The sequence below is a fragment of the Phyllobates terribilis genome, unplaced genomic scaffold, assembly GCF_046119375.1.
Source record: "Phyllobates terribilis strain yellow unplaced genomic scaffold, ASM4611937v1 Scaffold_2__4_contigs__length_985480577, whole genome shotgun sequence".
Taxonomy (NCBI): domain Eukaryota; kingdom Metazoa; phylum Chordata; class Amphibia; order Anura; family Dendrobatidae; genus Phyllobates; species Phyllobates terribilis.
Genome location: NW_027362762.1, coordinates 708,567,272 through 708,582,615, shown reverse-complemented (window position 1 = coordinate 708,582,615; position 15,344 = coordinate 708,567,272). Strand labels below are relative to the sequence as shown.

At 43.9% G+C, this 15,344-nt stretch overlaps 1 long non-coding RNA gene across 1 annotated transcript in view; it reads left to right on the top strand.

Annotated features, from left to right (window-relative positions):
• Nucleotides 1-2,178: 2,178 nt before the first annotated feature.
• Nucleotides 2,179-15,344, top strand: part of LOC141252946 (uncharacterized) — a 36,885-nt gene continuing 23,719 nt past the window's right edge. Inside the window, exon 1 of the long non-coding RNA XR_012314164.1 lies at nucleotides 2,179-2,349. This is a non-coding gene — a long non-coding RNA (uncharacterized lncRNA). The remainder of the gene's footprint in view (nucleotides 2,350-15,344) is intronic.

Below are 15,344 nucleotides of genomic sequence, written 5' to 3'. Positions count from 1 at the left end.
ACAGGGACACCAAATATGTCCGTGTTATTTGCTGATTTGGGATGTTTATTAAAAGCGCATTAAAAACTACATTATCTTTTTCATTATCAAGTGTTTTTCATTATTATTTTTTAGTCATTTTATAGTATTAAAATAAATCTCTTATACTCCCTCTAGAATAAAAATACATAGATATACACTGCTCAAAAAAATAAAGGGAACACTTAAACAACAGAATATAACTCCAAGTAAATCAAACTTCTGTGAAATCAAACTGTCCACTTAGGAAGCAACACTGATTGACAATCAATTTCACATGCTGTTGTGCAAATGGAATAGACAATAGATGGAAATTATTGGCTATTATCAAGACACCCTCAATAAAGGAGTGGTTCTGCAGGTGGGGACCACAGACCACATCTCAGTACCAATGCTTTCTGGATGATGTTTTGGTCACTTTTGAATGTTGGTTGTGCTTTCACACTCGTGGTAGCATGAGACGGACTCTACAACCCACAGAAGTTGCTCAGGTAGTGCAGCTCATCCAGGATGGCACATCAATGCGAGCTGTGGCAAGAAGGTTTGCTGTGTCTGTCAGTGTAGTGTCCAGAGGCTGGAGGCGCTACCAGGAGACAGGCCAGTACACCAGGAGACGTGGAGGGGGCCGTAGGAGGGCAACAACACCGCAGCAGGACCGCTACCTCCGCCTTTGAGCCCTGCAAAATGACCTCCAGCAGGCCACAAATGTGCATGTGTCTGCACAAACGGTTAGAAGCCAACTCCATGAGGGTGGTATGAGGGCCCGACGTCCACAGATAGAGGTTGTGCTCACAGCCCAACACCGTGCAGGACGCTTGGCATTTGCCACAGAACACCAGGATTGGCAAAGTCGCCACTGGCACCCTGTGCTGTTCACAGATGAAAGCAGATTCACACTGAGCACATGTGACAGACGTGACAGAGTCTGGAGACGCCATGGAGAGTGATCTGCTGCCTGCAATATCCTTCAGCATGACCGGTTTGGCATTGGGTCAATAATGGTGTGGGGTGGCATTTCTTTAGAGGGCTGCACAGCCCTCCATGTGCTCGCCAGAGGTAGCCTGACTGTCATTAGGTACCGAGATGAGATCCTCAGACCCCTTGTGAGACCATATGCTGGTGCGGTTGGTGCAGGGTTCCTCCTAATGCAGGACAATGCCAGACCTCATGTGGCTGGAGTGCATCAGCAGTTCCTGCAAGATGAAGGCATTGAAGCTATGGACTGGCCCGCCCGTTCCCCAGACCTGAATCCTATTGAGCACATCTGGGACATTATGTCTCGCTCCATCCACCAACGTCATGTTGCACAACAGACTGTCCAGGAGTTGGCGGATGCTTAAGTCCAGGTCTGGGAGGAGATCCCACAGGAGACCATCTGCAACCTCATCCGGAGCATGCCCAGGCGTTGTAGGGAGTTCATACAGGCACGTGGAAGCCACACACAATACTGAGCCTCATTTTGACTTGTTTTAAGGACATTACATCAAAGTTGGATCGGCCTGTACTGTGTTTTTCCACTTTAATTTTGGGGGTGACTCCAAATCCAGGCCTCCATTGGTTAATATATTTGATTTCCATTGATGGTTTTTGTGTGATTTTGTTGTCAGCACATTCAACTTTGTACAGAACAAAGTATTCAATGAGAATATTTCATTCATTCAGATCTAGAATGTGTTATTTCAGTGTTCCCTTTATTTGTTTGAGCAGTGTACATTGTACACAGCAGCGAATTTCTATGTAATCTGTCTGTGGAGTCAGAGCCTGCAATACAGATCAAGTGCACTAAATTCTTCTCATTACATCACTAGAGCTTGAGGCTCAGTAGCTTAGGCTCCTGCCTGTTATGTTAAGTTTGTGGGTTTGAGACCTGGTGAGACTCACAAAAAAGAGAAAATTTTTTTTTTTTTTAAGTTTTACTACTTTTATAGGAATAAAAAAAATATTACCTCACCTCAATATTCAGAGACCATAGAAATAAATTGTTATATATACAATGTATTTCTATGGACATGTATAATCTGCTTCTGGGTTGACTGCCTGCGATAGAGATCAAGATTACCAAATTCTCCTATGTGTATCATTATAAGCTGCTTCTCCCTCCTGCTTCACAAGAGGGAGAAGCAGTGAATATATAATTTAATTTATGCACTGAGCAAAGGGAAGCGGCCCTCCAAACGATGATGAGGAGCTACGGGGCGATGAAGACGTCGGAGAGAGGCGAGTATCAGAAGCCGGGACAAAAGCCCTGACGTGACGGGACGCGGGACTGAGCCCTCAAAGCGGGACAGTCCTGCTGAATCCGGGACAGTTGGGAGCTATGCAGATACTGAGGTAAAAAACTCAACATGTGCACGTGGCCTAAAGCTAGGTTTCCATGATGAGGTTTTGATGAGTTTTTGATGTTGCAGATTTTCTGCACCTATAAAGTAAATTAGGTATTTAAGGTCGGGTTCACATGTGTGTATTTCATGGATCATATACGGACTACAGTGCCCGGACTGACTGCGGGTCTCCTGAACCAAATATACAGCTTGATATGTGTCTATGAGGCTATAAAATATGGTTAGGAGACAAGCAGTCAGTCCGGACACTGTATCCCGTAATACAGACGTGTGAACCCGACCTTAACTGTACATCTGGTAGAGCTAATTAGAAATTATCACTTAAAGGAGCTGAATTGCCATAATGCCATCTTAAAAGTAAATGTTTGCCATGTTGAAATGTTACTCTTGCAGCAAAGTAAGAAACGCTAATGAGGGAATCAGCATTTTACGTAAATCAGTATCTAGGGTTTCACATTTCCCAACACAATATGATGTGACATTTTCGAAGACATATTTAACCCTTACACCATTGCTCATTCACTATGATAATGGAGGTTACGTAATTCAATGTTACAAACATCATCTCGTCCCTTTTCAATGGCTCCATTGTGATGAATACTCCTCTAATCCTTGGCTGCAGCTGTGAATCTCTATGTCCTGTTTCTGATTTGTAATAAAGATGCTGGTATTTTCATGCAAATTGTGTATGGAGATTAGGAGCCTGTTTGCTTAAAATGCTAATATTATTTCCTAGGCGGGATGTATTCTGACAAGTAGATATCCATGTGTGAAATCCTCACATTTGTTTCACAGTCTGTGGAAAATTATTGCAAAAAAAAAAGTAGTAAACTTGCTGTTACTTTCATATATTAAGCAATTTTATGGCATATTTAACAGGAATCTGTCAGGCGAATCATTCTGCCCAAACCGCATGCAGCATGAATTGCAGCCTGGCAGCATAATTGCGGTTAGGTATGTTATTGTCTAAAATGCTCTGGCTTCTCAGAGGAGATGTACTTTGAAGATCTGGCCAGGGACAATAGTTGGAGTCCAGACTAGGCCAGCACCACCTCTGTCCAGCCCTTCCCAGCACCGCTGCTGCAGGTGATTGAAGGTCTCTCCCTCACTTGTACATAAGGAGAGACCTGTTAATCACCTCTAGCAACGCAGGGAACAACGAACTGGGGACTGGGCCAATCTAGTCTATTCTCCAGGTATGGTCTCCGGCCAGATCTTCAAAGTAGATCTCTCTTTGAAAAGTCAGAGCATTTCAGAAAATAATACACCTGGCAGCAATTGTGCAGGCAGGCTGAAATTCTTGCTGCTTACTTTTTGGGCAGCATGAATCGCCTGACAAGTTCCCTTTAAAGGGGTATTCGACAATTGCACAATTTTTGGTACCTTTATAATAGCTGTCTCTCTATTGACGAAGCAATGTATAGACCTATAGACTTTCTGTTGAGCCCATACACAGATCTGCAGGACATTTGAAAGGGTTATTTCACCATAAAAGGATACATTTAATTAAGCAGAAAATGTGAAAATAAATGTTTTTGCAATTTACTGTTATTAAAAATGACGCTCCATTCAAAAAATAGCAACCTTTCATCTTCTGAAATGGGTCTCCTGGCGGTATTCCATCTGTGAGCTTTATCCGTCCATTCCAGTGGCCGATCAGCTGGCTGCGCATGTGCAAATATTATCCCAGAATGTCAGCAGAACATGTCGCTGTGTACTGAAATCTCTTCACCTGATGCCATACAACGTGCCAGTTTTGCAAGAGTTAAGAGTGGAATAGTAGAAACTAAGCACAAAGAAAAGTGCAAATAGGGTCTTATCCAAAAATAATGGATAATGCAATAAAAGGATATGCTAACCTGAGAGGGTTGTGTGACACACAACCACGTATACACATGAACAGCTGCTGGAGATCCACGGGTCTTCCGACCAGAGAGATAGAAAAAGAGGGAGGCAATTGTGGTTTATCTGCGCTGCTGATAGGTAATGAAGCTCCAGATCGTAGGATATTAAAAACTGGATTTTTTATTTTTGGTTCTATAGTCAACGCTTGTGTTGAGCGAGCACTAAAATGCTCGGGTGCTCGAAGCTCGGGCCAAGCTCGCTGTGATACTCGGGTGCTCGACCCGAGCAACGAGCCCAATGTTAGTGTATGGGAGACTTGAGCATTTTTTGCAGGCGGCACCCCCGGCAGTCTGTAGAAAGCCTAAAAAGTGCCCAAAACAAACAGCAGTGCTCAAAAGACATGGGGACAGCATGGGCATCACCCCAGGAAGCATTTCTGACCCCCAGGTCACTGCTGTCAACAACGTGGTCAGAGGTATTAAGCCACTTTTACGGGCTCACAAAACATTCAAAAACGAAACTGAAACTGTTTTCCTGTGAAATATGTTAAGGAACATCCTTTCCAGGGTAAAGACTTGTGTATAAGGTAAAATAAATAACCAAAAACAAAAATACTCCTCCACACCTTGGGCTATGTTCACAAGTAGCATTTTTTATGTGTGTTTGCACTTTTGTATTGCTGTCAACCGTGACAAATGCATTCAACGGGAAAAGTCATTTTAACATTTTACAACCTTATCTGGCCATGTGCTGTGTGACACATGCATACAGTGCTGAAAAGACATGGGATCAGCATGGTGAAGACCCCTGGAAGCATCTCTGACACCCAGGTCACTGCCCAAAAGGTTAATAAGATGGGTATTTGTACAGTCTGACTGAGGGAAAAAAAAAGAGAATTTAGATGAAAAAAAAATAATTTTTCCTGGCCCCTGAGACCTGGGGATAAGTCTAGCAATTTGAGCAGCAGCAGCACACAGGACTGTAATGCAGTGTTTGTTGGTATAACCACTGCGTCTCCTATACAGCCTGCCTGTCTGATATCTGGGATCGATATCAGTCCTCAGAAGGACTGTTTGTTTGATTTGGCAGGCTTTAGAGACTTTGGCAGGCTTTAGAGACCCTACAAGTTAGGCTATGGGTTGGACTAGATGGACTTAGTCTTCCTTCAACCTTAAAACTATGTTACACTACCTATTTCGCAGTATAAATCTCTCCCTAGCTCAGCAGCACTCTCCCTACACTTTCTGATCCGGAGTGACTGTGTCCAAGATGGCGGCGCCCGGTTTTAAATACTCGAGGTGACGCTGTGCGGCCAGCCAATCACTGTAATGCCCACAACCAACATGGCTGCGGCATTACAGTGACTGGCTGGCAATCCCTGCATGTTCATTGGCTCTGTAAAGAGCGCCAAACATGCAGGGCAGAGACAAGCAGTGTCGAGCATGCTCACTCAACACTAGTCAACGTGATTCAAAGTCATTCCAGACTTCTTCCTCAGGACAAAAACTGTATATCTATTATATCTAATAATACAGATGGTTTTTGACCTAAGGTAGAAGTCTGGAATGACTTTGAATCGCATTGTCTAAAGATCCAAAAATAAAAAATCCAGTTTTTAATATCCTACGATCTAGACCTTCATTTCATATCTTTTCTAAAAAAAAATGGAATAAACAGAAGCTTATGGTGTATTGCAATTTGCTAATGGATATGATCATTTGGGCCCAGTGCAATGCATCATGTCCAATGAAGCGTAGTTCAAACTAACCAGGTGTGCTAACTTTCAGACCAATAGGTACTAGCACACAGAAAATTCAAACTAAGTGCACAAGCAGCCACTTCATCATCCAAAAACCATGTGCATGGCTATGCAGATATTATGTGACGTATTTTGTATAGAATAAAAACCCCAAATGCCTCCGTATGTTATTGGAGATACTATTAGCTTAGTGTGTGTATAATTGTGCATAACAATGACACCAGTATTACACTAATCTTTGTCGCAACCACATTTTCCTCTATATGGTTATACTGTAACATGGTGAGGTACTCGTCTTTCACACCCCGGCACACTACATGAAGATGGGGGTGCTGGCTGGGTGTGTGGACTTTAGCTACGGGGGCGTCATGCCCTTACAGGCAGGCTGCATGATGCTGGTGACTTCGTCTTGCCAGGACTAGATCTTACAAAGTTCTATGAGGGAGACCACCCCTTAAAAAGGAACTGTCTTTTACTGAACAATAACTTGGTGGGAATTATATACAACAGATAGCAGGTGCATAACTTCATGAATTTTTCCTTTAGAACATGGAACATCTTCATACACATTCTCTCTATCCTTCCTTACTTAGTCCTCAGTCTTCACCACCACCCAGAACTTTACTATAGGACTTCATTTGTTGCCAATAATGGTACTACAGTCAGTAATCAGCGGTTCTGTGTCCTTTTCCCCTTAGGGAAGCTACTTGGTCACTATGAACCGTTACTTAGCTTCTCTACTGACCGACGCCTTGGAACTGCCACCTGGGGCACTCTCTTCGTTTCACGCTCCCTGTGCTGACCTGTTCCGTTAACTCCTGAACTTGCAAGCATGTTATTGTGTAGCTAGGTTTACTGCCCAAGATCCTGTCTCTGGATATTCACTCACACCTTCTGTAACTGTCTCGTGCCTCTTTTCTGGATCTCGCTATCCATTCCCTTGATCTCCACTCACATCAGGGACACCCTTGTAATGCGACTCTGCATACTGTTCAGACAATAGGTCTGCTTCTGCTATAGGCCAGGGCCTATCTCACCTCCTAACAGGAAGGTCCCACTCTGGGCTATTCCCAAACATTAACCTTAATTCTCCCTATTGTTGGGCAAAAAACAACACTGTCACTAATAACACGTCACAATACACATTATAAATTAACATCGGCAGTATGTTCATCTCCTTACAATACCAAATATGGCTCCACTTCAAGAGAGTCTAACCAGATTGTAATCTATCAATGAAACGTCTACCTATTACCAAGGGTGTTTTGTTTCATATCGTGACCAGGCCACACTCTGCTTGGAGCCAGTTTAAGGAAGGGGTTGATGGTTTTAGGCCTGCCAAATCTCACAGGGTGTGATAGCTCTAAGGAGAACTGTTCATAACATAGAACTGTTGAGGGGTGCGATTAAGCTGGATGGACACAGGGATTGTCTTTTACTTAACATGCAGCGATGAATAATGCTATTTGGTGGAATGTATGAACCGCGTAAATTCAGATACGGAACGCCTATATTCATGAAGGGTATAAAATAAAAGAACACTTCGGCAAACCCTAGAGATTGTTAAAAATCACAAGCATGTGTATTTCTTCTGTTCTCTCCTGCCAAAGACTGAATCCCAGAAATTTCTAAGCTGGAATTAGGGCTGCTCAAACACAGCCATTCCGTAAAGGATCGTTTTCTTCATATAAACACATATATGGTCATCCTGCAGGCTACTACTGCTAATAAAATACTTAGTTTACAGTAATTTTGTTAAAGTCCAGGTTAATTACTTTATGTTAGTTTTCTGTTATCTGGAATCATTCTGAATACCAGATGGTAGACATAGCAATCACTGTAAAGTTTCCTGAGGCAAGCATGTAAAACTGATTTAAAAGTCCAAATCTCCAGACATAGGCCAGTATCTATGGTTGGATCAGTAGCTCCAGAGACCCCACAGACCTATTATATTACAGTCTGGCTTCCGTCACCACAGGGCCACCATCAGGGCATTACTGCTCTTACTGGCGTGGACCAGACCGGGCCTCCCTCTTTTAGCTTCTGCGCACCTGAAGCTGTAATACCCGGCGCTGTAATGCCGAGTATCTGCGCAGCCGCGCACACTCGTTCTCCGCTCCTTCACTGTGAATAGTGAGGAGCAAAGCGTGGGCGGTGCGCACAGCCGTGCGGGAATTGCAGGCAGCAGTGGAGCAGGGATGCGCAATACTCACCCACCAGTGCCTACTGTCACCAGCAAAGCCAGGAGCCGAGCAGCTGATCCCTAACCTCCTGCAGCTTCACAGCTATCAGACTGTGGAGTGACATGGAGGGGCTGGACTAATTGGTGTGGGGTGGAGCCACAAACAACCAGGGAAAAGGAGTCAAGGAAATAAACAAAAGAGTGAGAGAGAGAAAAGATGGAAAAATTGAGATGAGAGAGACAGGAAACACAACAGAGAGAGGCAAGAGACACAAGTGAGACTGGCTATATATAAGACATTGGCTGCAGTGGTCGGATTCAGGGGGTTCTCCCCGGTTTGGTGGAATCGCTTGTTAAAATTACAGGCGGTTGCCCGAACCGGCAAGAAGCAGCGCCCCAACTAGTTTCCCTGACCCCCCAATTTTCAAATAAATGTATATACGAGGTCACACATTCAGTTGAAATGTATTGCAGTACAGAAAGCCCCAGGCTTCCTGCACTGCAATAGGGGCCAGCAGACAATCACAGGCAGGCAGCTGACGTCTGCGTGCAAGTCGCCGGCATATGACGTCACTGTCATGCATCGACGCATCCGCTCCTTAAATATATGAGGGAGAGGACGTCGGTGGATCGCAGCGAGGTAAGGAGAAACTTTTTTTTTTTACTTTTTTTTGTACTGAAAGCCGAAATATGGGGACAGGATGGAGACATATTGGGCATGATGGAAGATCACATGGGGACAGGATGGAGAAACATGGGGACAGGATGGGAGACACATGGGGCAGGATGATAGACACATGGGGCAGGATGGGAGATCATATGGGGCAGGATAGGAAATCATATGGGGCAGGATAGGAAATCATATGGGGACAGGATAGGAAATCATGGGGACAGGATGAGAAATCATATGGGGACAGGATGAGAAATCATATGGGGACAGGATGGGAAATCATATGGGGACAGGATGGAGACACATGGGGAAGGATGGGAGACTCATGGGGCAGGATGGGAGATCATATGGGGCAGGATAGGAAATCATATGGGGACAGGATGGGATATCATATGGGGACAGGATGGAGACATATGGGGAAGGATGGGAGACTCATGGGTCAGGATGGGAGACACATGGGGCAAGATGGGAGACACATGGGGCAGGATGGGAGACACATGGAGTCAGGATGGGAGACATATGAGGCAAGATGGAGAAACATGGGAGCAGGATGGGAGATCACATGTGGCAGGATGTAGACACATGGGGGCAGAATGGGAGAACATATGGCGCTAGGAATGAGACACAAGGAGGCCAGCATGTGGGACATTATTACTGTAGGAGCTAAGGGATATTATTACTGGTGTGATGTACTTTATTTTTGAGAATACTGTTTTCAGTGAGGGAGGGGGGTCCTGTTACTGTGCAGGGCGATACTATGTCGCTTCTTTTTTCTTCATCTGGTGTAGTGTAGAAGTTGGGGAAAAATTGGGGATGTCACTGGTGAGTCAGTGTGTTACCTGTACACTGATACTCTACACTGTATACTGTGCACAGAGCTGCTGTGTATAATGTCACTAGTGACCACTGTATTACCTATACACTGTATACAGAGCTCCTGCGTATAATTTCACTGGTGATCACTATTACCTATACACTATACACTGTATACAGAGCTCCTGTGTATAATGTCACTGGTGATCACTGTATTACCTATACACTATACACTGTATACAGAGCTTGTGTCTATAATGTCAATGGTGATCCCTGTGTTATCTGTACATTGACACTATATACAGGGCTCTTGTGTGTAATGTCACTGGTGATCCTTGTACTACCTATACACTGTACACTATATACAGAGCTCCTGTGTATAATGTCACTGGTGATCCCTGTATTACCTGTACACTATACACGGAGCTCTTGTGTATAATGTCACTGATGATCACTGTACTACCTGTACACTGACACTATATAAAGAGCTCCTGTGTATAATGTCACCGGTGATCACTATATTACCTGTACACCGACACTATATACAGAGCTCCTGTGTATAATGTCACTGGTGATCACTGTATTACCTGTACACTGACACTATACACTGTATACTATATACAGAGCTCCTGTGTAAAATGATACTTATGGTAATATTAGTATTGTGCTTTTTTTATTAATGATCAGTATTGTAGTATTCAGTCACTATTTGGTGGTAATATGTGATCTGGTCATGGTGTGGCGGTATTTCTCTCTTGTATGTGGTATTATTCGGTCACTATGTGGTGACAATATGTGGTCTTTCATGGTGTGGTGGTATTTCTCTCTTGCATATGGTATTATTCGGTCACTATGTAATGGTAACATGTTGTTTGGTCATGGTGTGGCGGTATTTGTTCCTTGTATGTGGTATTATTCGGTCACTATGTGTAGTAATATGTGGTCCGGCCATGGTGTGGTGGTATTTGTTACTTGTATGTGGTATTATTCGGTCACCATGTGGTGCTAATATGTAGTCCGGCCATGTTGTGGTGGTATTAGTCACTTGTATGTGGTATTATTGGTCTTTTTAAAAAATGTATGTGACACATTCCCTTAAAGAAAAATAAATAAAAATATACCTAAAAAGAGTATTGGATATTTTACGAAATGTTTAATACGTTAGAGTAGAGTAGGACTCTGCCAAAAGAGTCTACCTTGTGGTGGCGGCTTAAAAAATCTACTTGCCAAAACCAAAGCTGTTGGTTATGTATGTGATATGGTGTTTGATGGGAACTGTTAATGTATGATTAGTGAGGATGTAGTGGAGAAATTGAGTTTTTCCAAGAGTGGGCAGTGGGATTGTGGAAGGTCTGAGGGGTGGAGGCGGAGCTGGGGTGGAGGCAGAGCTGGGGTGGAGCCTGGGCGGAGTCTCAAGGGGTCCGAAATTCCCGGTAACAGTCCTGGTGATGTTGGGGAGTGAGGTTATGAGGGAATGGCATTGGTCTGGTAAACAAAGGGGTTGTGGTGGTCGAACAATAAAGACTTGCCTTGTTTGGTCAATCTTGTTTTTGAAGTGTGTGGCAAAGTCCTCAGCAGAGATAATAGAGGTCAAAAGGGGCAGTGGAGGGTGGATGAGGGATTTAAAAGTGTTGAATAACTGTTTGGGGTTGTAGGATAAGGAAAATATGAGGGTTGTGAATTAGGCCTGTTTAGCAGAGGTTGAGGGCTGACTTAAATGAGAGTGTTGCTTTTTTGAATATAGTGAAGTCATCTTGGGAAAGTGGTTTCTTCCAACGCAGCTCCGCAACCCTGGATGCTTGCCGAAGCTTTTTAGTGATGTTATTGTGCCAGGGTTGTCTGTCATGCACAAAAAGGGTGACCGAGTCAATGGTAGATGTGAGAGTGGAATTGTAGAAAGTAGTGGCGCTGTCTGTGTTGTGGAGTTAGGATATGGATGCCAGTGGTAGAATAGTCAGAGAGTGTGTGTGTCTAGGTGTGCAAGCTTTCTGGGGGTGCGTTAGTTGCTGGACATGGGTGGCAGATGAGGAGGACAGGGATGAGAACTTGTGTAGATGTTGGTAAGATAGGGAGAGAGGGGAGGTAGTGAGGTTAGATAGGGATCAGAGTCAGGTGAAGATAAGGTCCAATGTATGTCCGTCTGTGTGGATGGCTGAGGTGGACCACTGAGTAAGTCCAAAAGATGAGGTAAGTGACAGGAGTTTGGAAGCTGATGACTGGTGGGTGTCAGTGGGGACGTTGAAGTCTCCCATGATGATGGTGGGAATGTCAGCAGAAAGTGGAGAAGCCAGGTGGAGAATTGGTCATTAAAGGCAGTGACCCGGCCAGGAGGTTGGTATATGACGGCCACTTGTAGGTTGGAGAGAGAGCAGATGCGGACAGAGTGGACTTCAAAAGAAGGGAGGATAAGGGAGGGTAGAGGTGGGATTGGGTTAAAGGTGCAGTTGGTAGAAAGGAGAAGACCCACTTGTGCACCATGTCTGCTACCGGGGCGAAGAGTGTGGGTGAAGTGGAGGCCATCGTAACACAGCGCAGCAGGGAAGGCAGTGTCGGAGGATGTCAGCCATGTTTCGGTGAGGCCCAGGAAGGAGAGATTACGAGAGGTAAAGAGGTCATGAGTCACATGGAGTTTATTGCAGATAGAGCAGAGAAGTTTATTGCAGACATATCCCTCTTCCTGTCCCCATCCTTGTATATATATGCTCTCCATCCTGATATATATGTCCCTTATCCTGGGCCCCATCCTGATATATATAGATATATATTGTGATAGATCGCCCATTCAGCTGCACACGGAGGTAGACACAGGAACGCTATTACTTTAAATTTCTCAGTTGTTTATTAAGGCACGGCATAAACCACAGTCAAGTCCATCAAAACAAAGATGCCTTTCTTGGCATAAAAGGGTAAACACAAGAAAAATAGCACAGTCAGAAGGCCTGTGGAGAGCTGTCTGCACAGGGTTAGCACATCAGACACGGTTCAGGAAAACAAACACAAGCTCCTCTCTCTGGAGCCAACCTCTCCAGACACTGAACAATAAATACCTCAGCAGGCCGTCTATTTAGACCCCAGAACCCACTCTGGAGTGGAGATATATTGAACATCCTCCCACCCGCTCTATGGTCATTCACGAAAACCCAGCCCTTAAAATGGCTGATGTATCCCTAGACACCTAGTTTGCTGGGGCAAATCTTCTGGGATTCAAATCACTGAAGCTAATAGCCTCAGTAAAACATACCTCCCCTCCACTCTGCCAGTGACTTTATCTCAATATATATATATATATATATATATATATATATATATATATATATATATATATACATACAGTACAGACCAAAAGTTTGGACATACCTTCTCATTTAATGATTTTTCTGTATTTTCATGACTATGAAAATTGTACATTCACACTGAAGGCATCAAAACTATGAATTAACACATGTGGAATTATATACTTAACAAAAAAGTGTGAAACAACTGAAAATATGTCTTATATTCTAGGTTCATCAAAGTAGCCACCTTTTGCTTTGATGACTACTTTGCACACTCTTGGCATTCTCTTGATGAGCTTCAAGAGGTAGTCACCGGAAATGGTCTTCCAACAATCTTGAAGGAGTTCCCAGAGATGCTTAGCACTTGTTGACCCTTTTGCTTTCACTCTGCGGTCCAGCTCACCCCAAACCATCTCAATTGGGTTCAGGTCTGGTGACTGTGGAGGCCAGGTCATCTGGCGTAGCACCCCATCACTCTCCTTCTTGGTCAAATAGCCCTTACACAGCCTGGAGGTGTGTTTGGGGTCATTGTCCTGTTGAAAAATAAATGATGGTCCAACTAAACGCAAACCGGATGGAATAGCATACCGCAGCAAGATGCTGTGGTAGCCATGTTGGTTCACTATGCCTTCAATTTTGAATAAATCCCCAACAGTGTCACCAGAAAAGCACCCCCACACCATCACACCTCCTCCTCCATGCTTCCCGGTGGGAACCAGGCATGTAGAGTCCATCCGTTCATCTTTTCTGCCTCGCACAAAGACACGGTATTGGAACCAAAGATCTCAAATTTGGACTCATCAGACCAAAGCACAGATTTCCACTGGTCTAATGTCCATTCCTTGTGTTCTTTAGCCCAAACAAGTCTCTTTTGCTTGTTGCCTGTCCTTACCAGTGGTTTCTTAGCAGCTATTTTACAATGAAGGCCTGCTGCACAAAGTCTCCTCTTAACAGTTGTTGAAGAGATGTGTCTGCTGCTAGAACTTTGTGTGGCATTGACCTGGTCTCTAATCTGAGCTGCTGTTAACCTGCGATTTCTGAGGCTGGTGACTCGGATAAACTTATCCTCAGAAGCAGAGGTGACTCTTGGTCTTCCTTTCCTGGGGCGGTCCTCATGTGAGCCAGTTTCTTTGTAGCGCTTGATGGTTTTTGCAACTGCACTTGGGGACACTTTCAAAGTTTTCCCAATTTTTCGGACAGACTGACCTTCATTTCTTAAAGTAATGATGGCCACTCGTTTTTCTTTACTTAGCTCCTTTTTTCTTGCCATAATACAAATTCTAACAGTCTATTTAGTAGGACTATCAGCTGTGTATCCACCAGACGTCTGCACAACACAACTGATGGTCCCAACTCCATTTATAAGGCAAGAAATCCCACTTATTAAACCTGACAGGGCACACCTGTGAAGTGAAAACCATTTCCGGTGACTACCTCTTGAAGCTCATCAAGAGAATGCCAAGTGTGTGCAAAGCAGTCATCAAAGCAAAAGGTGGCTACTTTAAAGAACCTAGAATATAAGACATATTTTCAGTTGTTCCACACTTTTTTGTTAAGTATATAATTCCACATGTGTTAATTCATAGTTTTGATGCCTTCAGTGTGAATGTACAATTTTCATAGTCATAAAAATGCAGAAAAATCTTTAAATGAGAAGGTGTGTCCAAACTTTTGGTCTGTACTGTATATATATATATATACCCCATCCTGGTATGTATGTTCCCCGTCCTGGTATATATATCCCCCATCCTGGTATATATGTCCCTCATCCCGGGCTCCATCCTGATATATATATATATCCCCCATCCTGTTATGTATGTTCCCCATCCTGGAATATGTATCCCCCCATCCTGGTATATATCTACCTTATCCTGGGCTCCATCCTGGTATATATATATATCCTCCATCCTAGTATATACTGTATATCTCCCATCCTGGTATATATATCCCTCATCCTGGTATATATATCCCCATCCTGGTATATATCCCTAGTTCTGCTGCTGTTCTTTAATGTATTAAAAAATAAACCATTATAATCACCTTCCATTCTGTCCCCTGCTGCACGACACCCTCTTGTGAAGCTGGCAGCTGACTTCAGTGTGCTAGTGACGTGAGCACATGCTATCACTGCTATGTGACACCAGTCACGTGCATGCCGATGTCAGCTGCTGGATTCTGATTGGCCATCAGCATGTATGGTCACGCACGGAGCTGAAGGGTCTCTACACTGCAATACACTTCAACTGGATGTGTGTTCGAGGACACACATCCAGCTGAAGTTTGCGCTGGTGTCGACGGGCTTTTGCGACCACGGTTGTTACACCCCTGACTTTAACCCCTTCTCAATAGGACAATTTTTTGTTTTTGCTTTTTCTTCCAATTCTTCCAAGAACCATAACTTTTTCATTTTTCCGTTGAAAAAGGCAGATGAGAATTTTTT